Source organism: Stegodyphus dumicola, chromosome X1 (genome assembly GCF_044657685.1).
Source record: "Stegodyphus dumicola isolate Sdum_Otavi_A_Nest chromosome X1, ASM4465768v1".
Taxonomy (NCBI): domain Eukaryota; kingdom Metazoa; phylum Arthropoda; class Arachnida; order Araneae; family Eresidae; genus Stegodyphus; species Stegodyphus dumicola.
In genome coordinates this window covers 217,933,547-217,960,942 of record NC_140780.1, presented here as the reverse complement: position 1 = coordinate 217,960,942, position 27,396 = coordinate 217,933,547, and the positions used below count along the sequence as shown (strand labels likewise).

General features: G+C 31.8%; 1 protein-coding gene across 7 annotated transcripts in view; it reads right to left on the bottom strand.

The window, feature by feature from the left end:
* LOC146993412 (uncharacterized) overlaps positions 1–27,396 on the bottom strand; it is a 198,171-nt gene that overhangs the window by 71,518 nt on the left and 99,257 nt on the right. For 2 of the 7 annotated variants that reach the window (XM_085808491.1, XM_085808494.1), the window contains exon 1: positions 12,708–12,895. The exons of 3 other annotated variants lie outside the window; for them this stretch is intronic. The gene's annotated coding sequence lies outside the window, so the exon portion shown is untranslated. Of the gene's footprint in view, positions 1–2,633; positions 2,653–12,253; positions 12,376–12,707; positions 12,896–27,396 lie in introns of those variants that run through there. 2 more of the 7 variants (XM_085808496.1, XM_085808493.1) reach the window with 2 other exon arrangements.

Here is a 27,396-nt window from a genome sequence, read left to right as displayed (position 1 = left end):
TGACCTTTATATGACGACATTTTGATTCTGAATAACTAGGAAAATTCATTTCTTCTTCTTAAGAAATTAGCTGTATCCGAAAAAAGGTTTGAGTTTTCACCTTACTATTTTTCAGCATTTCTTCATATGTACAAATTTTTAAAAAATAAGCGTTTTTAAGTAACTCACGCATGGAAAGTTACAAATTTAGATACCTAGATGTCACTGAATTCCTTTGGATAAACTTGCTGTCAGTTGGATTTTTTGCTGTCAGCAAGAAAATTAAGGAGTTGAGTAATATACGCTATTAGAATGTAAATATAGATGAATTGGTCAGCAAACGATACTTGGAAATTTTCATATGGAGATGTGAAAATCTGTTCAGATGTGTTTGACTTTTATGTACACTTTGTAGACTCTGAGACTCACGTGGAAATTAATTCATATATTCTTGTCATAGATTTGTATGTTTTTAATAATTTGTAAATCTTTCCTAAATTTTATTAAATTTATGAAGTATAACCTGCTAATTCCTTTATACAACATATTGTCAAAAAGCATATGTCTGTCAAACCTCCTTTTTTATTACTATATGTTTTACATTGCAGATAGAAAAAACATATAATTTACTTTTATTATACATCAGAAATGCGTTTCCTTTTTCATCTTAACCAGAAGAGCCTTTTTTCTGTTAGAAATTAAAATTTCTCAAGTCTGACGTAAAGAAATACATTTTGAAACTACACTCACGAGATCGAACATACACTAAAATTCCAATCACCCGGCCGTCAAATATCCGTAAATCCAGTCGTCTGGTTCATATTTTTTAAAAATTTAACCCAAGTAAATTTATGTTTAATGTTAATTTATTTAAGGTGTTTTTTTAATTTTCCGCTGGCTTGAATAATATAAAATGGTAATAAAGCATATTACATACACTTTGGAGAAGCTATTAAATTAATTTAAATGAATCTGTACTTCGTAGATTGATATACATTGTTCGGCAAGTATTATAAATAATAACGGAAACGCAATGTTATTTATTTTTAGGGCAGTAAAAATAAATCTTCAGTTTCAAGAATATCTTTAGTTTTAGAGTCAATCAAGAGTATCTTTAGTTTTAGAGTCAACTTCATTACTTTATTTCAGATAGAAAAAATATCAGTTCTAAGCATACGTAAATATTAATTATTTAATTTTGCAGAGAATGACGTCATTTTTATTTTGCTCTACGCACATGAACTATTTAATTTTCTTCAACTACACATAATCTTGCATAAATGAAATACTGCACATGAAAAAATAAAATTCGTTTAATTGGATTACAGTATATGATACACATTTGGCTTAGAAGAAAAAAAAAAAAAAAGACAGCTAAATATTTTGAATTTTTCGATTTTTCTGGATTAGGGGATCCAGCTAGTTCGGCTACATAGAGTTTTGCGACAGTATAGCATATTTATAACATAGAAAATGTTTATTCGATGTAGCTGGGAACGATGAATCAAACATTTAAAGAAGGTATTTTTTATTAAATAAAAGTTTTCAACGCAAAAATTATAAAGATGTTTCTAAATACAACTAGTCGCCGTACTTTGTTTGTTGCTCTTTTACGTTTTGAAGGAAAAATCGCTAAAGAAACAAATTATTACTGAAAAACCGAAGACATACATTTGTTAAAAATCAAATAATCTTTTCATTTCTGGAGAAGTTACGTTTTTATGTACCATCAGGAAATGTTGTAATATTTTTTAAATTTTTTATTTATTATTGTTATTATTTTGAACCGGAAAGGTAAATTTTTGATGAATCCATTACTGCATTATCTACCTTCCTTTTTTTCAAATTAATTAGCAAGTATCACTCTAGACATACGCACTCTGAAAACTGAAATTATTTTATTATTTGTGCAAAAAATCATGTTCTGTTCGACATTAATATATTAAAAATGCTTCATTTATTGTGCACATTTAACTTCCTGCAAAAGAAGCTTTTTAGTTCGTTTTTAATTTGTTAGTATCGAGAAATCATGAGAGCGGTAGGCATCACAAGCATGCACTCAATTTTAGGCAGGTCAAACTTTAATTTAGTCAAGTTCTGGCTATTTTATCCGAAACATGTGGAAAAAGTTTTTCAGTCCTTTCAAATTTCTAGCACCAGAAGTGCTATTAGAGCCGATCCTCACATTTTTGTCCGTATCACTTTTCAAATAAAATGATGTTGCCACCAAATACTATCATCATGTATTCCGTTTAAAGAAATAACATAGCAAATTTAAAAAAAAAAAAAAAAAACATGGCAACACAAATAAAATGATGTTGCCATCAAATGTTATCGCCATGCATTATTTTTAAAGATATGATATAACAAATATAAACAAATGCATATCAATACTTAACTTTCTATATAGAATTCTAAAGATACTGCTAGTAAGTCCAAATTCTGTAAACAATCGAATAAGCGAACGTGTGCAACTCGCTACGGTATGAAGTGTAGGGGAATGAGATCGGGAGAATAACGAAGGTGGATCAATTAAAATATGACTTAAATTTTGTGCAAAGTAACAAAACAAATCAAACCATGAAATTAATCAAAAACTTCTGGATAAAAACATTGTTTAAACATTGACATACATATAATACACATGCACTTACTTTAAACTAGATGTAAATTTCGGAGAAGAAAACTTGCCTTTGGTTTACCTAATCATAATAATAAACTGCATTATAATTAGTATTAAAACAACGAACACACACAGATATAATTAGCAGATAGGAAAAAAATTCGTCCATGCTTTCACTTTGTGGGAGGAAAACGAATTCCTTCGAAGAATTCCTTCGAATTCAGCTGACTGAGTCCATGATGCATGCATTCGCTTTTTCTAATATAAGATTTAAAAAAAAATATTTTGTAATTTTGCTGTTGAATTTTATGTGGCATAAGTATGAAGAAATGGATGTTTCTAGAGGCATTTCATATTCAAAAAAATCTTTCTGTTCTAGTTAACGATCCTAATTCCAATCCATCTTTGCCTTCGGCCTTTAAAGAAATTATGTTTTAGTTCTGGTTTCATCAACAGATGGTGCCACTTGCTTATTCTTGCCCAGGCTTTCTTATCTAATCTAATCATTATCTCCTATCTTGTTCATTTGCGGTTTTGCAGCTGAGGATGGTGGTTCGGTAAAACCATCGAAACTAGTCCTGTGAAAATTTTGAAAATATAACGCTGATTTTTGTTGTTTGACTTCTGAATTATTATTTGTTCGGCGTGTTATTGTGTCTTAATTATATCCAATTAATGCTTAGTTATAAATTTACGTGTTTTCCCTTATTCTGTTATTATGGTTAATATATATATTTTGAGTACAAGTATGTATGCATATTCTCTTGCCTTTTTTTGGAAACACTTTTATGAAATAATCACTTATGCATTTTTTAACAGTTAGTAAAAAAATACGGATTACATCTAAAAAAAATTCGGTTTTAAATATATTTGGTTAGAATTTTTTTCCAATTTGATTATGTAATTTTTTTAATAATTGGAAAGATCTATTTGATTCAAGATAACTGATTACATAGCACTTTTTATAAAAAAATCATTCATGCTAATGTGCACTTATAGTATAGCTATCATTCCATTTATAATTTATTATACATAGTTTATTATAGACCTTTATTTATAATTTATGACGTTTATACCTATTTTTGCCTACTTTGAAAAAAAAAAAAAAAAAAAAAAACCCTTCCTTCTGCTTTACTGGTAGATAGCCGGCAATATATTTTTCTGATTCGCTATTCGATATTTTTTATCTTTTTTTTTTTAAATCAGCGTTTAAGTTATAGAATTAATTAACACATTTTTTTTATTTGCTTATGTGAAAATGAGTCGTTTCTGATTATATTTGCTTATCAACAGGAATTAAAATTTAAGTGCCAATAATATTTTTTATTAGCAAGGAAAGGATTATTTAAATTATTAGGAAATTATTAGCAATTATTATTCTTAGAGGATTATTCTCAGCCATTGGTAGATCATATTTCTTTAGCAAGGCTGAATCCTTTTGGATTATTCTATGGCATCAACAGTGTGCTACCCATTTACAAAATTTCACTGAAATTTTCCCAGTATCATTACTTTTATTTTTATTCTTATGTTTATCTCTTTAATTTTTCCCACCCAGTGTAATTTAATTTTCAACAATGCGGAAATAAGTGCTTCCTTCCTCAACTAGAGACTTATTAAAATACCTGGCCGCTGAAGGGAAACTAGTCTTGCGTGCTAAACGTTGTAATAAATCATGAAGGAAGATTTTTCGGGAAATCTGAAAGTGAATGTGAATTAAGTACTGGAATATTTATTTATTTGTTGAGAAGATAGTAAGTAAATCAGCTGAAATAAATCTGAGTATTAGTTTTTGCCCTTTCGGAAGTTGCATTCGTAAAAAAACGGTTAGGTAATTATTTTTTTTTCGTTCTTGGGATGAAAAATGTCGAAACGTTTCGGGCGTTCGAACAGCTCAGTCGGTAGAGCACGAGACTCTTATGTGTGTATTTAATTATGGCAAAGCACACTAGGGCTATCTGCCTAAGAGGAGGGATGCCTTTCGTGGAGGACTTTCTAAGGGAAACTGGCTCGTATACACGTTACACATGGGGAAAACCACGAAAACACCCATGCAGCCAGCCCGTTCGCGGGATTCGAACCTCGGACCGAACTACCAGTGTTCAGCGACTTTACCGCTCGGCCGCTGGTGGGCCCGCACGAGACTCTTAAGCCCTAATACTTTTAAGGAGCTATTTATTTCATTTTCTGATTTAATTATTTCACAATCATCCCAAAGTTTTTTGAGTTTCTCTGAATTTGTATTAAACTAACGCAAATTCATTCCGGCATCTTTAACCCTATCACTGCGTACGTTTTTTTTTTATCAAAATAGGTTCAAAAAATTGCTTTTTTTATTACATATTTCAAATCTACATACATTTTAGGGTTAAAATATAGTTAAAATATAGGAAAAAATTGTGAAAGTTTTTTTTTTTTTTTTTTTTTTTTCAATATAGTGTTAGATCATAGAAAAAGGTTGTCAGAATACTGAAACTGAAGAACAATGATATAAAGGAAAAATTTTAAAAATGAATATTCTTTAAATTATGATTTATTTTATAAAATACAAAGGTAAAACATATATACTAATGAAAATATTTGCATAATGTAATATTTTGAATATAAATTTTGCACCACTGTCGAACATTTTCAATAGAAACTGAATTTTCAGATTCATCACTACCTGCAGAGGAATCCGAGAAATTCTCATCAGTGTCGCTATAACTATCTTCAATATACTTGAAATCAGAGTCGAAACTACTATTAGTGTCGGAAATATCGTCAGGTATATAGGTTATATCACTCGCGAAACGCTTCCTGCCAAACATCTTCCAGACATCTTTGAGCTTTGAAAAGAGCGCGCAAAATGCTACATTATGTATTCTTGTATATTTGTCTACATACGTATTCTTGTATTGGCAGAAATGTGGACAACTAACACCATCTGTTAGCCCACATCTAAATAAACAATTAAACATCACAGAAAAGCCGAAAGGAAACCTTGAACTAGGAAAGAGCGGGTTGCACAGTTAAATAGACGGCAAAAATTCATCTCCGCGGAAATCGCGGGTTGCGCAGATTTTGCTACTTCTAACATTCCCCGTGAAAATCGCGGGATGCGCAGCGAGAAGGTTAAGCACGCAATAGGCTCCAGTACTTAACTTAAAAGCCTGTTCCACGGAATCTGTCCCATAGAAAACATCATCTACGTAGATCGAACGGTTCAACATTTCAAAAATATCTGGATTTTTAACTAATATATGCTTTTTTATAGCGCACGCCAGAATGAAAGGGCTATATAACACACCAAAAGGAACACGTGTCATTCTATAATGTTTTAAATTGTAATTATTATCAAAGCATAAAAGCCGTAATACATCTCTTTCAATGTCAGAAATTCCAATCTGGAGAAAGGTATTTTCAATATCTGCTGAGAACGCATGTTTGTATTGTCCGAACCACAATATCAAGTCCAAAACAGAAGGATTCAAATTTGGGCCAGGCATCAAACAATTGTTCAGAGATACCCCATTGTTACACTTCGAAGATGCGTCAAACACGATACGGACTTTAGTTTTTAATACATTTTTTCTTACCACGGGAGAATGTGTCGTGTAATACATTTTATTACTGCCACGACTTTCAATTTCTCACTCTTCAATTATTCATTTTTTAACTGTTCGTTTATTATGCTATCATAATTCACCTTAAGCCATTCATCATTTTTTAGTTTATTAACTAAATATACTAGACGTCTCTTGGCATTTTCTAAATTATTACCCAAGTTTTCATGATGTGATTTCCATAACAAACGAGCTACATATCTACCATTAGTAAAATGCAATTCTTTTTCAAATTTCTCAATGACTGATTTATCATCAGGATTCTCCTTTTCCTCTAAAAGTCCAAAACCTTCGCAAACCGTTATCAACTGAATTATTATCTTCCTTCAAGCAATGAGAAGCACCAGTTGTAAAAATACAGGCACTAGACTGATCACCTTCCAAAGATCCAACCAAGGACCAACCAAATATAGAAAAGATACCGCAAATAATTTATTACTTACTCTTTTCTTTTCTCCTGTTTGCACTTCCCAACATGAATCAAATCCTAACAATATTTTTATTTCAGCTGCTTCACCATCATCGGCTAATTTTAAATTTTCTGATTTTAATATTTCTAAAATATTTTTAGAGGGAATTTTTATGATCGCTCCAGAAATAGTATCTGTAACAAGAGCTTCAACAGTGATTGAGTCATTAGGGCAATGTATATTTTTCAGGGTAATTTGAACAACATTATATTTCATTAGTCTACCCTGGATATACCCAAAAGAATAAATATATAACCTTTCTTTCCTTAAAGTCCTTAATTTTAGTTCTTTAGCCAAATCAGATCTGATAAATGACCTCTGAGATCCACCATCAATTTTTTACTATTTGGCTTCTAGTATTATCTGTATCTGAAGCGTAAACAGTGCACGTTTGTAAATATAACACCTTTATCAGCAGTTTCAGAAACAGCCTTAGAGTTAAACGACAGGGATGCAACTACATTCTGCTTAGAATCTGATAGTGTAACTACTTTCTGTTTAATATCTGAACTGGCTTCAAGAACAGTATTTTTACAAAATAACTTATTATGATTTGAACCATTACACAACTCACAAGGCTGAAGTTTCACTTTACATCTGGACGATACATGAACTTTCTTAAGACATCTGTAACAACGTCCATGGTTTCTTAATATCGCTCTTTTTTGCTCATTTGTTTTCTCACATTTTCCTACATCATGTGTATTTTGATTACAATAGAAAATAGGCTTAGTAACTGTGGCTAACGCCGAAGCAGTAGGAACGCTTGCCCCTTTTAAGTAATTATTTTTATTCTGCTTAACACCGTAATTTGTGTCTCTTTTCTTTGAGTTTATTATTAAATTAAAAGCTTCCCGACTCTCAACTTTCAGTCTAATGAATTCGAGCAGTTCTGTTAGGCTATATTGCTGTTTAGAGTTTTTTTTTTTCCCTATTAAACTCCAGATTTATATCGTCTGGTAAAAGCTTCAAAATAACAGGTCCTAAAAGGGTTTCATCAGCTTCCGACACAATACCCAATGAATTTAAACTTCTTATATTGATTTCACAGGATTCGTAAAGTATTCTTAGTGCTTTCACATTAGACGAACTTCTAACCGAATCAAGAGTTTATTCATGTGCGAAGATATAACCAGATATGTTCGTTCAAATTTTTCTTTAATTAAACTTATAGAAGCGTCATAATTTTCACTAGATAGTGCAAACCCAGATACTGCACTTAAAACAGGTCCTACGAGTAAGGATTTAAGATAGGTAAATTTCTCAGTCGAAACATTCGAACTACTGATTGAGATAAAACAATACAGTAAGCAAAATAGATTAGATTTTTGAAAAGTCCGACAAATGCAATTCTCTCTTATCTTAAGTCTGCCTATTTTTAACAGCTATTGATGAAAGGTAAAAAGGAAATAGCGAAACATATTATCAGATCAACAATTAATTTTTATTTTCTTCGAAAACAAATGACTATTTAGGAATATTATTGTAACATTAAGATGACTATTTAAAATTATCATATATTTAAATATAGTTTATGCATCAAATGCAAATTCCAATCTGAACAGAGGTTTGCTTTTATTAAGCATGTATAAATATTAAATACACAAAGACTAACATAATGATAAACGATATGATAACTTTGAAGTACAGGTATCAAGTTTGATGAAAATTTGAGGAAGCATTCGATAAAGCAGTGAAGACAACGAAATTTAGTATTAGCCATACATTTTAGTCATTGAATTCCTTATGTAAAGAGGGATTTATAAATTTCGTTAAAATTATACTTGTATCGAAGAAATATATCGAACTGAAACTAAGCGGTACGCGAAAAATTCTTGTGTGCCAATGCACCGTAATATTTGACGTAAAGGAAACTTTTATTACAAATCATTAAACCCGTATGACTCCTTTACGTACAAATACTAAACAAAAAACATTACCAGTCGTGTATTAAAGTTACGTAAATTAGATAAAAATATATAAAAATGTAAATGAAATATAACAGAATTCCGTTTACATGAAGTGTTATTAAATTTTCTCAAATCGAATTCCAGGGACTCCAACCTGGACATCTGGAATACACACTGAGTGTGCTACCGTTACATCATGAAGGCATGCAGAAAGGACGGAGAAAGTGCCTTATAAATCAAAATTCTCAACTTTAAAGGGTTAGTAAGATTTTAAGTTAAAACAGAAAAACTCTTAACATGACGCAATACTTATGCTGTCATCATGAATATTATTAATTTTTTAAAAGAAATATATTATCCGTTACTTAAATTGTCACATGTTTACAATTTTTCATTCTGTATAAATCTAAATAAATAATGTAGAAAAGGAATGTTATGTAAACAAAGGGATATTTGTAAGTGACAGTAGCTGAGTCTGAACGTGAGGAAAGAAGATTCAGGATTCATAAGAGAAAAATATGAATCAACAAGATGTCAAATATTATAGATAGGAAATATATTGATAAACAAAAAAGTTTAATCCAAAATAAGAGTTGATACCCAGTGCTCTAATGGCTAAGGCAATAGAATATTGCTAGTTTCTTGCTGTTCTCTGGAAATGAACGATAATAGAGAGTTTTCGTGGGTTTGCCTTAGAGAGCAATTACCCTTAAAAAGTCCCCCCTCTAGGCAGAAAGCCAACCAGTACTTTGCAACAGTTATCTTACACCAGATAACAGAAGACAAAAAATTAAAGAGAAATGAGTGCTTATAACCTTTCGAAAAGAATGTAATAAAAGGAAGAATGTTTTCGGTATTAAACTATTTTTATTTTAAGTACAAAAAATTACCTTAATGAAACAAATGAGAACGTCTCAGTTATTTACTCTTTCTTTGAGCCTATGAAAGTCAGACGTTTAAATTGTTTCAAGTACCCTGCTGTGCTTTAAAATTGCTGCATCTCGAACGCAGCGCAAAACTAACCTGAAAATCATATGAAAGGTCGAACATTCTTGGATATGGAAATGATTAACATTTTACTTGCACAGGCACATTACAAGCAAGAGTAATGATACTTCCAGGAAATGTTGTTAAGTAGTTTTAAGTAATCATAAAGTAATAATTTTTTAAGACTGCTTGACAATTATAAAGTAAAATAATTCATACTTACAGTGCGTGCTGTTATTTAAGCATTTCATGTGTACTTAATGGGCACAAAAATATCACATAAATTCATTCAGATTTATAACCAGAGCACATATTTCCATCGTAATTTTGAAGATTTCATTATTACTAAGTATTTTTCTGCTAAGGTAGTGGAATTAAGCATGATAACTGTGGGAAAAGACATTCGATATGGAAACAATGCATAAAATATAAGTAACCTTTCAAAGACAATTTAAGGGTATTGCGTCATTTTGAACAGAAGAAATTAAAAAGTAATAAAATCAACATTTTCTTATGCTTTACTTTATTCTTTTTGTGATATTTTTTATTTTAGTTAGTCTGTAGAAACGTTTTCCTTCTAGAAAATCTTCCTCGAAGACATCTCTTTGCTTAGATAGAATTTTGTGTGCTTTGATAAGTAATTAATTTATCACTCTTAGTGTATTCAAATACATACGATCTATTACAATATACATACGATAGAATTTTGTGTGCTTTGATAAGTAATTAATTTATCACTCTTAGTGTATTCAAATACATACGATCTATTTTCATGTGCGTGTATGTGATTATAAAATCATCTGGCATCTATGTTACTATTGATCATATTTCCTCGCAGTCTTTGAGGCTCATGACTGTTTCAAAGAGCAATTAAATCAACACGAAAAGCAAATCGCTTAAAACTAGATGTGTTAACCCTAACCCACGCATTAGTTATACAATTTATTTTTTAATCTACCAAATTTTTAATTGAAAGCTTCCAAGAGTAATTAAAGGGGTAATTCCATGGAAAAGATTAGAATCAAAAGTTCAGCATCAGTTGCTTTTACATGTTTAAACACCCAGACTTCGACTATCAATGGCAGATATTTTAAGATTTTCTATTGCCTTTACTTTTTCTACTTTGACGCTCAACCGGTATAGTGGTTAGCGATGCTGACTGCCGTAGCGAAGGACCCGGGTTCGAATCCCTGAGTAGGCATGGATATTTGTAAATACATAGTATCTGTGCGACATGGAGGCACTCTAAATATTCGGTGAGCCAAAAGTCCTCGCGAGAGGTTGCTGGTAGGGAAAGAGGGGTGGGATACCCTTGGACCCGTCCCTCCGGGGTACTCTCCTTCAAAATGGGGGCGGAACTGAGCAACGCCATACTGTCACCTTATGGTACTCAAGGTGACAATTGCCAACGACAGGCGCAATTTTGCTCCTTTAGCCACGATGAATTTCGTGCTCTTGTTCTGATGGTACTGTCAGACAAGTGAGATAAGTCAAACACTTTTTTTACTTTACTCCAGTGACAGGGGAGGTGATCTACTTGCTTTCTTTTTCACTGAAGCGTACGGAGGTTTTGGCGTCACTATCAAAAGCTACTTTAGCTTAGAAGTAATACTTCTAGTTTTAGAGATCATCAGAAGAATTATGTGGTAAATTTTACAATTAAAATAGTCTTTTTGGCTACTCAGTTTGTTTTTTTGTTTAGTAGATTATGACAAAGTACACAAGGACCTACAGACATACAAAGATGTCGCACAATTTAGGGTTGCAAATGGTTCACATTAATTTAACACAACGAAGGAAAGGGATGACTTCGTAGAAGACTCAATTCGCTCTATATATGAGGTTTGGTTTATTTGATTATGGCAAGGGCTATTTACCTGAGGGAAAGGATACTTTCTGGAGGACTTTTTAAGGGAAACTGGTTCGTATCCATGCTACATATGGGGAAAACCGTTAAAGCTCTCATTTAAGCAGTCCGTTCTGAGAGTTTTGAGCCCGATTCGAACTACTGGTGAGCTCTTCTAAACATGGTAAAATTCGCCCCCGCAAGCACACCATTCGGCGAATTTGAACCAGGGTCAAATTACCAACTTTCATCGGTGTTCATTGTTCACCCCTAGTTTTCTCAAGCGGACTAACAGATGAGTGAAAAATGTCGCAGAACAGTGACAGGTAGTCCTGGATTGTTCTCGATGAGTGGATGAGATGGCTGTATAAGGTTCTGACATATTGTTTTTTCTATTGTAGCGAAAATACGAGCCAGTTTCCATCAAAAGTCTTCAATGAAGGCACCATTGCTCTTCCGTAGATATCCATAAGAGGTTATATTTGCTACAACTGATCAAAACAGCGTTAAGCTGTGTGTCTTAAGATCCAACGGTGAAGCACTTCAATTTTTCTTTCATTGCTAATGTTAAGGCATAAATGTTATGTACAGCTTCCATTTATTTTAGAATTTTGGATGGCATTAAAAAGTGTTGCTTTCACAACATGTCCGAGTATTTTGAAAACAATATAAGTACAATAAATGCATTCGATATATATAATATTTCAGTAGTCGGCCTATTTAATATTGCAATTCTTTCTTTTCATAAAGGATAGCAATTATATAATCATTCATTTATGACTATTAAAAGTAAAGAACAATTTCAGATTTATTTGCATACAAGATTTACCTACCTAAGGAAAGTTATGCCTTTGAAAGAACTAAGTGAAAAAAGAATTCATCTTCCTCACAGGAGAAACTATGGAAACTCCCTTGCAGCTCGTCGCCTTGATTTGGACCCGGGTCGATCTACCTAATAGCAGTGTAATCCATTCGGTTATTGCTGGCCAGTATTTATGCCGCATCTTATATTTCATTTCAGTCTTTACTGCACGTAAATTAACGATTTCTGTTTTACAAAATGGCTTATATTAACTTCTCAAAATATTAGTAAATATTCTGTTTCCTTTTAATTATTTTCAGTGGAAAAAATTTGGCTATTTCAAATTTTTTAAAATTTCGAATAAATTTAGCGGAACATCTCGATTCTTATTTTACTAATGCTTTTGAAATTGAAGTTACGTTTAAAAAAAATGGAAGATAATTTAGGAATTTCTCTCCTATTCTCAATAAAATAATAAATCTTACCGATATATAATTTTCAGGACATCATTGGCAAAACTTTTGCAGCAATTTCCAGTAACAGTGCAGTCTGAATTTTGTGATTTTTTATGTATCCACTTTACAACGTGTTACAAGTTAATAGCAGTTCGATCTATTCCATACGAGAACTATTCCCATCGTTCAATTCACTGTCAACTAACTGTCTTTTAGTTTCGCGCCACTCAAATGCACGCAACAAAATTCAATGTTTTCGGTTAAAAAGATTTGAAGACTTATCGCTCTTCCGGAGAGGCAAATTTTCGCCAACCGATCGCCAAAGCCCTTTTTAAACAAATGTCGTAAAACCGCGCATTTAATATTTATTAGAAATTCCTGCAAGTAGATTTTTATAAAAGAATATCTGTTGTTTTCCACAAAAGCAGAACGTTTATTCACTGATTTTTTTTTCAATGGATTATTCATCTGATCTGTAAATAATGTTTCTGCAATTGAAAAGAAAGAATTCTTAGAACTTTACTAGCATTTTCCAGTTTAAGGTTGAAAAGCAAAATTCAAGTTTGAAGCAAAATAATATTTTATTTCTTTTTATAAATTTTCTAAATGCTCATTTCTTTTATAAGTTTTATATCCTACGTATATATATATAGATAATAATTTATTTACTAAAGAAATATTGATTATATTATCTCCTAAGATTAATTTCGGAATTAAACTTACTAACTATGGATTCACTCTTTTTAGATAATTCTACTAAATTTAATCTTAGGAGATAATATAATCAATATTTCTTTAGTAAATAAATTATTATTAACTTACTTTGCAGCTATTGCGCAAGTAGTAGAATAACTTGATTTCGCACTAAGTGAATTTAAGATCATACAACATTATATATATATATTATAAGAAAAGTTGTAAGAACAATATATATATATTGATATTTGCGCCAAGCAATGTCTTCTGTACGGCGGAACCGGCAATATAATGTCTTGAATATGATGCAAGAAATTTCATCTTCAGTAGTTAAATCCTGAATATCCAACCCCAACTCTTTCTCCTACTGCACCATCTAGCATTTTCCAACTAATGTTAGCTTATTTAAGTAATTAAAAAATGCCCCATTCAGTTACCAAGAAATTGATACAACATTAGGTTAGTGTTATTCTTTATGCATACATCTATACTTCTATATATCTCAGCTATACATATTCATATATAAAAACTTCTTTGACTTCTTATCTAACTTTTGTCATGAATTTGTTTTCATATTCTGTTTGTTTAAACAAAAGGAAAAATGCAATGTATCTGTAATTTATTATTTCACTACAGGAGTGTTATTAGTATTATTATGATAGTTCTTACATCGTCATATTATTAATACATGTAGCCCAATGTAGTACTATTACTGTTGTTAACAGAACCATATGCTGTTTAACAAGGATCCGAGTTACACATAAAATTCCGAATTGCCGGCATTTCCAGCACTATATCTTTTTCGTAAATACGAGATTTTAACGACGTATACATACGATAGTTCCACTTTTTCTGTAACCAACTTTGTCTACAACATTCAAGCCAAAGTTATACAATTGAGCTTGTATTATTTTTCAATAATGAGCAGCCAGAGCATCGAAGCATGTATCTGAGATCTTTCCTCAAAAGGCGGCCGGACTGACTACCTCGGAATTTCCTTCAATTATACATATCATTTTCTCTTTAAAGTGTTCTCGGCAAAGATGATCTTGTATGCTTTAAAAAACAAAGTACCCAGTCAAAGTGTTACTGTGGCCTGCATTTCTGTTTTCTAGTTACATGAATCCTATGTCCTTCTTTCAAGAGGCATTATTACAATTGGTTTGTAAAAGATGTCATTAAAACAAGAGTTTTTACCGCCGCCCACTCGGTTTAGTGGTTCGCGTCGCTGACTGCCGTGCCGAAGGGCCCGGGTTCGAATCCCGGAGAAGCCATGGATGTTTTTAAATGTATAATGTCCGTGCTGCATGGGGACACTAAATATGCGGCGAGCCGAAAGTCCTCTCGAGAGGCTGGTGTTAGAGGAAGAGAGGTGGGAGACCCTTGGACCAGTTCTTCCCTCCCTGGGGTGCACAAGGAATTTCGTGGGCTTGGGCTGATTATAGGTAAGACAAGTGAGCATCAGCAACAACAACAGACCTTTCATCTTCTGCTTATACACCTGGAACGCGAGAGCTACCTGTCTCGCGTTCCAGGTGTCTTTAAAAACACTTAAAACGTTTAAAGTCTTTAAAAACATAGAACAAAATGTGCAGTAATTTGCTTATCTTCATCTTTTAAATCCTTTTAAGTTATTAATCTTCATCTTTTAAGTTATTAATATTGTTCATCCGTAAGTATGACAATAATCGTAGGAAAACTTTTATACTGTACTACCTGATGGGTATATTTTCAATGAATTCAGTGTGCAGGAAGATGCACGCGAAAATTTCAATGATCTCTAAAACACATTTTTTAGGCAAGTTTTATGAGAATAATACGATAAGGTCAAATTTAAGATTTTAATTGTTTTAAATTTAGGATAGTGAAAATTTTGAATTCTGTAATTGTCTTAGTTTGGCCATTTTGTCCAGAAATATACTAAAAATTTATTATAGGTAGTTAATTAACCTAAGAAAATATTAATTACAATTTTCGTTAAAAATATTAGTCTGAGAGAACGCAAATATATTTTCCCTTAGGTAAAAATGTTTAGCACTGGCATTTTTCTATTATTAGAAAAATAAATTTCTTTTGCTTCTTGTTACTAAAATATATCATTTAGAATTTAGAAATTATATTTCGATTTTATTAGAGATGTGGCTGCTATTAACATTAATCTTGTGATAATTTGATTAATATACCACTAATTTGATTAATAAGACAAGTTATGTTCTTTCAGTGACAGCATTTTTCTCTCTTATCTTCAAGATTATGATATACTGAAATACAGCATGAGACGTTAATACTAGCCTGAACTTTAATGGCTCTCTAGAGATGATACCCTTCCCAGCATATTCAGAATTTAGATCTTTAGAGGTGGATGTAATATTTACTAGAAGGCTCTAACATTTTGATTTCGATTTCAGTTTGCTTTAGTGACGTATTTTTAAAATACTCATGGTTAAGTATTAGCAAATATTGGTTAAATTTTTATTAAAATAAATACAGAATTGTGCAATCATGCAGTATGTTTCGGTTCTTAATGAACGCGAAAATGAAAATTTGTACTTGAAATTTGAAAAATGAAATGTGGATTTTATGTTTTGGATATTATGCTATGAATAGATGGTGGTCTGGCGGGTAGAAGGATGACAAATGAAAAACTCTCATCTCTTGTAGAATGGCGACACCATACTGCGTGAATGATAATTTCCTTGGTAGCATAACGGAGTGGGACCAAGATGTATAAAAACTAAGTTATAGGTATTTCTAAAGTCACAAATTTCCTTCTAAATCTTGAATATAAGGGCAAATAGTTGATTCAAGAAAGCACACAAAGGCACTATGCTTTGAGAAGGCTGCTTTCAGGGAGGACATTGAAAAGTAAGCTCAAAAATCTTAATTATATTGCAGTTTTCTTGAAGGAGAAGCTGTTAAATTTCTGAAATATTATTCTGCAGGATTACGTCATTTAATTTATGAAACATGGCGAATTTTCTTGCTGAGGTTGTAGAGACATTAGGTTTTTTTGGAAGCAGGCAAGATGAAAAATGAGCAATACCTTCACCGGGAAACGAACCACGGACTTCTGGAATACGCTCCCAGCGTGAAGACCACCACACCACGAAGGCATGCCAAGAAGGCGGGAGAAATACCTTATAAGGTTAGGAAACATTTTCAGATCAAGTTACGACTGAGTAAACATTCATTGAAAATAGTCGAATGGATAATATAATGCTGACGCAAATCAGGAAAACTTGATATTTAAGGTATCGTCTCTGGCTGTTTTTATTTCTGTTGTACAAAGACATTTTACTTTGACGAGTGATTTTATTCTATTTTATTTAACACGTAATTTTTGACTTATTTTTGCTGTCTTTAGTAATTAGAAAGGCTTGGATCATGGAAACATGGTACACATAGAAAATATGCAAGTAACCTATGAGCAAATAAATTTAGTTGAGGTAAATCTTCATTACAGCCGTAAAATATTTTTTTCAGTTAATTTGTGGATACAGAAATTCGACCAAAATTTCTTCAGACGCTTTACAGTCCCTTTCCTTTTACTCAGTACGGTAATCGTTTTTGCTGTTACATCATACATTTTAACGCAAATGATATTTTATTCACACGGAAACCAAATAAATATTTCTGTAAGTTTAAAAATATATTATAATCGCATTTTGACGCAAAATATTAGGTAAACTAACTATACACTTAAAAATTTTACACGCAAAATTTGTCAAATGTAACGCAAAGTTGTAGAAAGAAGTGGCTCGTTACACCACATTCGAAAATAAGATAACCGCACTGTCGGTTTGATGCTGATTAAATCACTTTAGTGTATAATGCCTTAAGGCTTTAATTTCTCTACAAATCATAATACACCCAGATCTGCGTCATCTTCATATAACCGTCCCGAAGTCTGCCGTATTCAGACAAAACCAAACAGCTTCATTTCCGATATCGTACTAATAGACTAAAAATTAAAACGTAAAATAAATTTTAAACTCTTACGTTATTTTGGCTTTCAACAAATTTCTGCGTTGCAGAAAGAAGGAAAGTCATTTTGCATCTGAGAACTGTCATAGCTTGTGTCCCTTTGCGCTTATGTAAATAAATATTTACTAATTCCTCTTAGAAAGACCTCCATAAAAGCATATGTTTCCATACAGAAGTAGATAGTCCTAGTAAATTTGTAATAATTAAGTAATATAATCCACATAATAAAAAAACTGTGTTTACCGAGTATTCTAAATTTTAATTTGTAGTGATTCGATGGAAGATTGGTTCTTAATCAAATATTTACTTTCAAACATTGCTCTTTAATGAACCATTTATAATTAAAGTTTCAAAGGATATGCTGCAATCAGGCTTGAAATTAAATTTCGAACCACAGTTTCAGCGTATAAAAAATCACCAGCATCTGATTTCTGATTCATGCGAAAGAGCAATAAGAATTCATCTTTCTCTGAGAAAAATTAGAAAAGTTACTTGTTAAGAAAACACGACAGTTAGTTAGATAAGGAATATTCATTCCACTTTTTGAAAGCTTAAAAAGGAGTGATTAAAAAGAGCTTACTTAATCAAATCTGAATAATTTTAAAATTCGTAGCAGCTTTACCAAAATTTGGATATTCATAGTAGCTTTACCATATGAAACTTGTTGCAAACAGAAGGGATATTTTTAAACATTACAATAGCAAAATTAGACAAATAATCTTATTGCAATTTAAATTAATGTTAAAGTTCAGTGCTTAGTTTAAAATTGGTTGAAATGCAATTTTTTTCAATAACACACTGTGTGTGGCAACAGAAATGAGATTAGAACGAACTGTATTTTGAAAAAACGCAAATCTCGGACTATTCCTTTTGATTATAAATTCTTTTCCCACTTAATTTGTCTATTTTATTCTTTTAACTCTGACAGATATTCATCACTGTCATGGACAAGATGCCAGACGGAGCAATGGGTAGATTGTGCTTGAAGAAAAATCTTGCCGTGAAGGAGTAAAGTTACGAATGGTGATATTTTCGTAGAAATCGACTTCATTTGGAAGACTCCTTATGAGAAAAATTACTGAAACCTGACAGATAGCCACGATAGGCTTGGCTTATTTCATTATAGCAAAGCACAAAAAGACTATCTGCCTAAGAGGAGAAATGCCTTCATGGAGGAATTTCTAAGGGAACTGGCACATATCTACTTTACACATGGAGAAAGCTACAAAAACACCCATGCAGACAGCCCGTTGGCAGAGATTCTAACCCCTGTCAACCTGCCAATGTTCAACGACCGCTGGTGGACAATGAAAGATGGCTATTTAGCAACCATGTTGTTAGGTAGTTTGGAATCATGCAATAACATGGTATCCAGGACCTGGAAGATGTTTCATTCTAATAGAATACATTCCAAGTACATGCTAGGTTGTCAGCCTGTATTTATCCAGAAATATGATGGCAATTTCTTTTAGCTGATCAGGCAGCCAGTCGCGACTGTTCCAACGTAGAAGCCTCTAATATCTTGACAAACTGTAGTAAGACGTAGAGTTGTATATCCAATGACTTGTAATCTGTCTAACATTCGGAAGTCAAACTGATGAACATTTTAAGCGGTGCAACATACTCATAAACTAGCCAAGTCAATAAATGCTTAATGTCAGCAATGTTAAAAAGAAATGAATTAATACTCAGAGAGAAATGGAGTAATTTGTCTCGTAAGTCCTTAGATCAATTGATATAGAGCATATCACGATTCTTTGAGATCAGTAGTACAGGGTGGGTGTATTTCACACTGACATTTCTGCCAAAATATTAATAAAATCTGTATTTGGTAAGTGTGTATGTTCATTATCTAAATATTTCTTTCAAAAATCTGTAACTTTTGGAAGTGGCTTTTTTTTTTTTTTTTTTCCTTGTGAAGCTGCTTGTTAAAATTTAATGTGTAAGTGATTCACCATTTTTAATATCATGTAAAAGTATGCAGTATCATCTCATGCAGCCAGTCTATTTGTTGCAAACCGAATTTGGGACGAACTGCTAGTATTCAGTAATCTTATTCATTCGGCCGTTAGTGAATACGAAATATTTATTTACAGATTTAGCAGTAGTTAAAAGTATTTTTTATATATAGGTAAATACTAAACACGTGCTTAGGTTTTAGACTTCATTACATATACTAGCTAGATGTAGTGCTCATTTTGTCTTATATTTACTCTATTCGTTATTTATCGGGGCTCTGTTGCATTTTCCTAAAATGATAAGTAATGACATTTTTGTATACTGTAGTTTTTATATTTTATTAGAATGCAAATATCATAACGAAATTTAGAAAACGTTAAAAACCACAATGGGAAAAATAATACTATTGTCAGGCATGCTTTACAAATTGAAATTGTTTTTTTACAAATCATGTACATAAAATTGTATGTAAAACATCAAATAATAAAAACTTAATCCTGAATAGATAGCGATGTTAGACAGAAAATGTATCTCATGGTAATAATTATTGAACAATCTCTTATACTTTCTTTCCTAAGGAAATAGTTTTAATCTCAATTACAAGAACGCATCTAGTTCACATGGATTACAAAAGGTTTGTTAAGCTCTTAATAATGAAATCAAAAGCCGCTTCTCTTATTAATTTACTTTTGTAATCAGTGTGCAGGTACATGGAAATTTTGAATAGGATATAGCGTTAACGAACCTGTGTGTAAGATCATTGTAAATATTATTTGCTCAGGTTTTCCGAGTTTTTCTTTAAAAAAATATTAGTAGAGAATCTTCATGTAAATACAATATATTATTTTCCCAAACAATAAAATAACAACTTGATAAATTCACAGCAAGCAACTCACGATTTATTCACAATTTATATCTTTTGAAAAATTTTTATTTTGCGATGTCTAAAAATACGGTTTTAATGATTTTTCTCCAAACACGAACTAATAAATTTAACATGCACAGTATGAAATGCTTAATTTTTGGCCGCTTTTTTTAGAGGCAGTAAACGAAATGTTTCCGTGTTTCATGTCAAAAATGATTTGCAAAGTAGTTTCTCAATTTTAAGCTGTAGCTAGGCAAATTTATATTGTTTATGTACAAAGAAAGAGAATCCTGTATTTTTATTTATTTATTTATTTATTTTTATACGTGTATGTTTCAGACGAGAAGAGTGAAAATCATATTGATTTCTTTCATTTTTTATATTCGGCACTTAATCCATGCCTTTTTTTTTTTTTTTTTGGCTTAGTAACGTTAACACGCAACGTTTCAAAACAGCGTATGAAGTTAAAGCGGAATCATTGAGTTTACTCTGCTCCCATAGCAACTGTTTGTGCCTGTCACGTGGTATATGACGTCATGCCCAATATCGAAGTATAGCTCTGTAAGCTATTGGATGAAATTTTCGAGTATTGCTTGGCGGTTAAATGTTTCTTTCGATTTTTCCTCTTTTCCTGTTTTTGTGTTTAGAGATTGCATTATTATCTTTCAAATAAACTTTCTGAACCATTCTGAAAACCAAATGGCTCACGAACATATAAGCATAATATTAGCTAACTGTTCAATTTATGAAGCCTTAAGTAGAATTTTTTTTTTATCGGTTTGTCTATTGTTTGTAGTTTGCAATATGTCAATGTCCTAGCGTTTCTTTAGAAATTTAAAGCTTATCGGGGGAAAAAAAAAAAAAAAAAAAAAAAAAAAATGAAGATTATTTTAGCAAACTGATACTCATTCTGAAATGGAAAAATAATGGTAACATTTTAGTTTAGACTAAAATTATACCTTTCTTTGTAATACACCACGAGCTGCGTTGAACAATTAACTAAGCAAATCTTTCCATTATCTTCTGTAACACAACAATTATCAGAGCAAGGCAACTAAAGGTACAAATTTCTGTCATGTATGGAACATGTATGCAAGCCATACTGTCATACAGACCATATAATAAAATGCACGAATCATACTTTTGTAGTCTATTTCTACTATATTGCAACTAAGCCGCATTAAGCTAAGTATTTTTTTATATAAATTTACATCAAGGTACATGTGTTAGGAAAGCAAATGAAAAGTGAAATTTGCATTTTTACTTCCTTGAACGAAGTTCTACCTGTGTTCTAATTGTATCTGAATTTATGCTCTTCCCAAAGTTAACAAAACTGGAATTCTGTTTCGCCCTGTATTTTCTAACTTATGACAACATGATACCCTTTAGTCTAATATTCAATTTCTAGGTTTTTCCTATTAGTTTCTACCCTAGTAGCACACGACGTTGCAAACTAGTCCGAGAGGTTGCAAAGTGGTCGTGGTAACTTTTACGACGTCTTTACAATGTTGCGAAGACGCAAAATATTTGCCGTTGCATCTTGGCAATTTGTCGACGTCGCTGAAACGTCATGATATGACCGCTTTTAGACGTGGTCGTTTTAGCATTTTTTTTTTAGTTCATCAGCATTATTTTTAGAATGAAAAGAGACTAAATCTGCCCTTTCAAGAATCTGAAGTCCGCATAAGATTTACTTTACAATGTTTCATTAATTTATTTCATCTAAATATATTAATCTAAGGTAGATTCATCTAATGAAATGTAAATTGAATATAAATACTTTTGATTTATTAAATTTAACTAGTACTAAAAATACGTGCGAAATAATTGTTTAAAATTTTGTTAAAATAATTAATACTTAAAATATTTTTTTATAAATATTATAGCAAAATATTAAAAAATGAAACTAATCTATAAAGTAAGTTATTAAGTTATGCATTTTATATACTAAAAAAATCATATTTCCGAAATCAATGCAAATCACGTGTTAACAACTATTTCACTACTGAAATACAACTTTATTTCTTATTTATAAGATTATCTCAATAAATGAATGTTGGAGATAAGGTTTTATTTTTAATTAAATTTCAGTATATTCTATTGCCGTTATGTATGTTTATTAGATTATCTCAATAAATCAATGTTGGAAATTAGGTTTTATTTTTTATTAAATTTAAGTATATTCTATTGTCTTCGCTTACTTTTTATGTGCTTGTGATAACAAAGAAATTCATAATAAATAGAAACAAAAAGTTTCATCGTGTGCTATTTAACGTACTTAGCTTACTATCGTATACTGTATTATTTCAATTATTTCTGTACAGTAACAAAAAGGTGTGGTGTTGGTGCATTTAATTATGGCAAAGCACACTAGGGCTATCTGCCTAAGGAGAAGGATGCCTTCGTGGAGGACTTTCTAAGGGAAACAGGCTCGGATACACGTTACACATGGGGAAACCACGAAAACACCCATGCTGCCAGCTCGTTCGCGGGATTCGAACCTCGGACCGAACTACCAGTGTTCGGCGACTATACCGCTCGGCCGCTGGTGGGCCTCAGTAACAAAAAGGAATGTTATTGATTATAAAATGTACATAAAATAATCATTGTAATCTACCACTATTCTAAAATGTATAAACTAAAAAACAAATAAATACATTAACATATGATCGAAAGAAATGGCGTTAAGAATCCTCAGCATTACTAGTAAATACTGCAATCCATAATTATTGAACTTTTAATTGCTTACTATTTAAAAACAAAAGTATTTTTTTATTAATAGGAAATTTTTGTTCTGTTACCTTTCTTCTGCTATTTATACTTTCAAACACTACTAGTTCATGTTTTTTTCTTAAATAGTGCTGTCATGTATGTTGTTTGTTAGGTTATTATTTCATTTTAGATATGAATATGGGACGTTATTAGATTTAGGTATATTTTTGATCACATTTATTAACTACTTTATGCTGTCTTTAATTTGCATATCTTGGAGATATAGAAGTTAATGGTTATATTTTTTTACTGTGAAAAGCGAATAAATTTATTTATACTTGAGTTCAGGTAAAATACTAATTATGTTACCTTAAGAACCGCTTCCTAATTTATCATGACAGGGAAAATTTTCAATGTCTCTGAGATTTAACAGAAATAAATGTGATAATGCTGTTATCAGAAACGCTCTTTTTTACCCACATATATATCTTTACTTTTATTTATGTCTAATTGAGTTTTATTTACTTAAAACCTACTATTAATGTTATATATTTATAATAACCACTTTCATAATTACTCTCCCTTAAGGAAAAAAAGTGATGAAATCTTAAATAATCGTAACTCAGAATTTAAGTTATTTAAAAAATATAGTTTAAAAGTACTGAAAATAATTAAGGCTATTATTAATTATGCATATTTATTCTAAAGAGAAATTTAAAAACTTTAAAGTACTGAAAATAATTAAGGCTATTATTAATTATGCATATTTAGTCTAAAGAGAAAAAAATTTATTATCTTCTGGTTTTCAGGAAATGATAAAATATTTAAACTTTAGAAAAATACAAGGAATACAAAAATTTAAAAAAGAAGAAAAATATATTAATTATTAAGCTTATTTTTCTGCATAAATCAATATGTAACACAAGGACATAATAACGACATTTTCACAACTGTTGCAAAAAGGTGGAATTTTGCGAACATTTAGGCGTCTTTAAGACGTCATGATACGATGCTTTCACAACCAAAATATCACCTGCGAAAGACGCAATAACGACGTCTATGCCACAAAAACTTCATCTACAAAGACGTAATAAAGACGTCTTTGCAACGGTTGCAAAACAGTGGACGTTCGCGGACATCTGAGCGTCTTAAAGACGGCATATTACAACGTTTTTGCAACGACATCCGCGACGAGTTTGCAACGTCGTTATGACGTTGCTGTGCTACTTGTAACGATACTTATACATTAAAAAGTTCTTTTGAAGTCGTCGATAAACTAGGAAAAAAAAGATTCTCTCCAGCATTCAATTATGGCTTCTTTTTATGCTAAATTACTCTTTACAGACGCTGCAGTTAAGGTAATATTAAATTGCTCTGGAATTAAACTTCGAGAATTTCATTTCACATGTACTGAAATTGAGGAGTAAGTTTCTGTCACGAAAGTTTCCTTAAGTCAGACCCACTTTGTTTTCCAAAATAATCACTATCGCCAAAGAAGGCTTGGATATGGGTAATCCTTTCGATTCAGTATTTACTTGCTGATATTCATATGCAGTATTTTGAGGTCGAATTATTTGAGAAACTATTTTTTCGGATTTGGGCTCGCTACGTTATGACACATTAGCGGTATTTGAAGTAAATAAGGAAGGTTTAGCCAAGATTTTATCTATTGTGAATTCCCCTGATTCAGCCATTTAGTTTACTTTTGAAATTGAATCTGATAACTCCCATCCTTAGCTCGATATTCTAATTATCCGTAATCAGATTTACTTCAGCACTTCGCTTTACCTTAAATATTTTTTCTGTTTGTTTGCCTTCCCATGCTAAATCTTGTCACTCTATTAAACAAAAAAGACTTTTTTCTCTTATGCATATCGCACTCTCAAAGTTTGTTGTTCAGACTTTTTGGTTTATCATTAATTGAGATCGGTTGCTGCTAACAGAAGACCTTTTCAATGAGAAAGCCAAACAAATTTTGTTTTGCAGTAAAAGAGGATATTCCGCTGTTAAAAATAACATGAACCTTTTTCCTCTAATTTTAAATTTTAATCTGGTGTATTTCTCTTCCAATTTATATTTTTCTTAGTTTAATCTATGTAGAAGTTGGTTTCTGCAGGGAAAACAATGGCACTCTTATAGTAATACTCAAAACACGCAATTACTTATCCTTTTAGTGACATCTTATTCAACGGTGTTCATTTTTAAATTTCAGCGGTTTAAAGTGTCTTTTACGTATAAAGAAGAAAGAAGTGAAATCTGGAAAAGCAATCCCCTTAATAGAGTGACCGCTGACTTATTGTGATAACAAAAGGGATAGGACTATTTTAGCTTTTCAAACTAATGTTAAAAACTTTTAGTGCATTTAATCGAATTTTTGAAACGTGGATTAATTTATTACGGTAACTGTTTACTAAGTCTTTTTTTTTTCTCACTGAATATTTTTTCTCAGAATAAAATTCAGAGATCAATTGTATTGCAGAATGGCATATCCTTCTTTTCACAGCGGGAAAATCATTTCCAAGAAAGGGATTGGACTCTTCATTGCCCTACTACATAAAAATTACGAAAAAAGGTTTCTTAAAATTGTCTAATATTTTGTTGGAGTATTATGAACATTTAAAATATAATTTTTTGGGGAAAACTTGTATTATTAATTTAAAATGCTCCTTTAGAAAGAGTTTCGCTTTCGAAATTTGTATTCCATTTCTTCCCATTTTCGAAATTTGGAAAACAGTTGGCATGTCATTTCAGTAAAAGTTGATTTTGTGTCAAAGTACCTATATTAGAACAATGCTTTATATAAATCTAATACACATCCTAAATTGCGCTTTCAAGACCTGCAAAACGCAAGTTGGATATCGTCAAACGGCCCATTAAAACGGAAGATATAGAACTGTCCCCCCTTTTTTTTAGCGCAGTGTACCATTATGTTGCGCTGTTACAATGAACAGTATGTATCCTATTTCTGACAAAATTAACAGTTTGGAGGAATTTATCATTTTATGTGACCGCCCCCCCCCAAAAAAAAACGTTTGATTTGGAAATGATATCGTCTAAACACCGAATTTCACAATATGTGCGTTTCTGAAGTATTGCTGTGAAATTTTACAACTTCAAACTTTATGGTAAATATTAGACTAAGACGAAGGAGGTAATAGACTTTATTGTAAGAAACGTACAGATGGTAAATTTGTTGTATGGGAGAAAACCCGATGCATAAGATATTCAGATAATAATACCTAGGTTGTTGCCGCAGATTCAAGGTATTTTAGAGCTAACCCTGGTAGTCCAGAACAACGTTTTCAATTAGCAGCGAAATTTTAAAGTCGACGAGTGTCAACAAACACGCTTGCTTGGGGATATGATGAAAGATTTAATGGAAACTTTCGGAAACCTGTAGCGGAAGGAGGAGCTAAATTTGACGGTAGGAAGTAGTTTATTAACTGGCAAAATGTTTTGTCCGCTTATATCAATTTCGAAGACAAATTTCAAAAGAGGAAGATAGTAGAAGATAAAAAGAAACGTTTAAACTGGACAAGGGTGCTATGAGTTAGGTAGAACAGTCACCCAAGTGGAAAGAAAAAGCATCTCACATCTAATTAAACATTGTACTAATTAAAAATTTTTGTTCCCAATTATTCAGATTATATTAAAATGGCATAACTTCTGATGCTTTATTGGACGCGGGGACGCAAAGTATTTCTTTGATCAAAAAATATTTCGGGAAAAATTTTAAGAGATTTCGACTATTCGTTGTGGCGGGAACTAAGGTGATAGAGGCACTGAGAAAACATTGTGAACGCACAGGCAGAATGAATTTAAATGTGAAGGTTAAAAATAAGCTCTAGAAGGTAGTTTTTTTAGGCAGAGTAAAATACAAGCAAAAATACAGGCAAATGTAATACAGGTGTTGGAGTTTTTAAAATCTGCTGAAGCGAAAATTAATTTTCAGGAAGATATGATACATAAACAAAGTGGTCGAAAAAGGAATGGAGCCACCGATCTTAGACATGAAAGAACTGAATCCAGAAGAGAAAAGGAAGTTGAAGTAGTTGGTAAGAAAAATTTCAGACTTATTTGATGATACCTCAGGGTTGACATATGCGGTGAGTCACTCGATTGAAAAAGGAAATATCCCACCATGTAGAACAAAATCCTACCGCTATGATGAAGTTAAAGATGAAATCATAGGAAAACGTACTGCGGACATGCTGAAAAACAAAATAAGGTCCCTATAAGTAGACCTTTCGCTATCCCTGTAGCGAAGGGTCTATGCCAAAAATGCCGAAAAAGAAAATACTCACCCATCGGATTCAAAGCATGTCATTTTGTTGTTGACTACGGAATAATATCCAGACAAAATATCCGGTTTACACGTTACCAATAGCTGAGGAATTAATACGAAAATTAAATCTATAAATATATGATGACACTAGACCTCAAGACCATATTTTCAGATATGTCTGGATCCGGAGGATATGCATTTGTTACCAAATCAGGGGT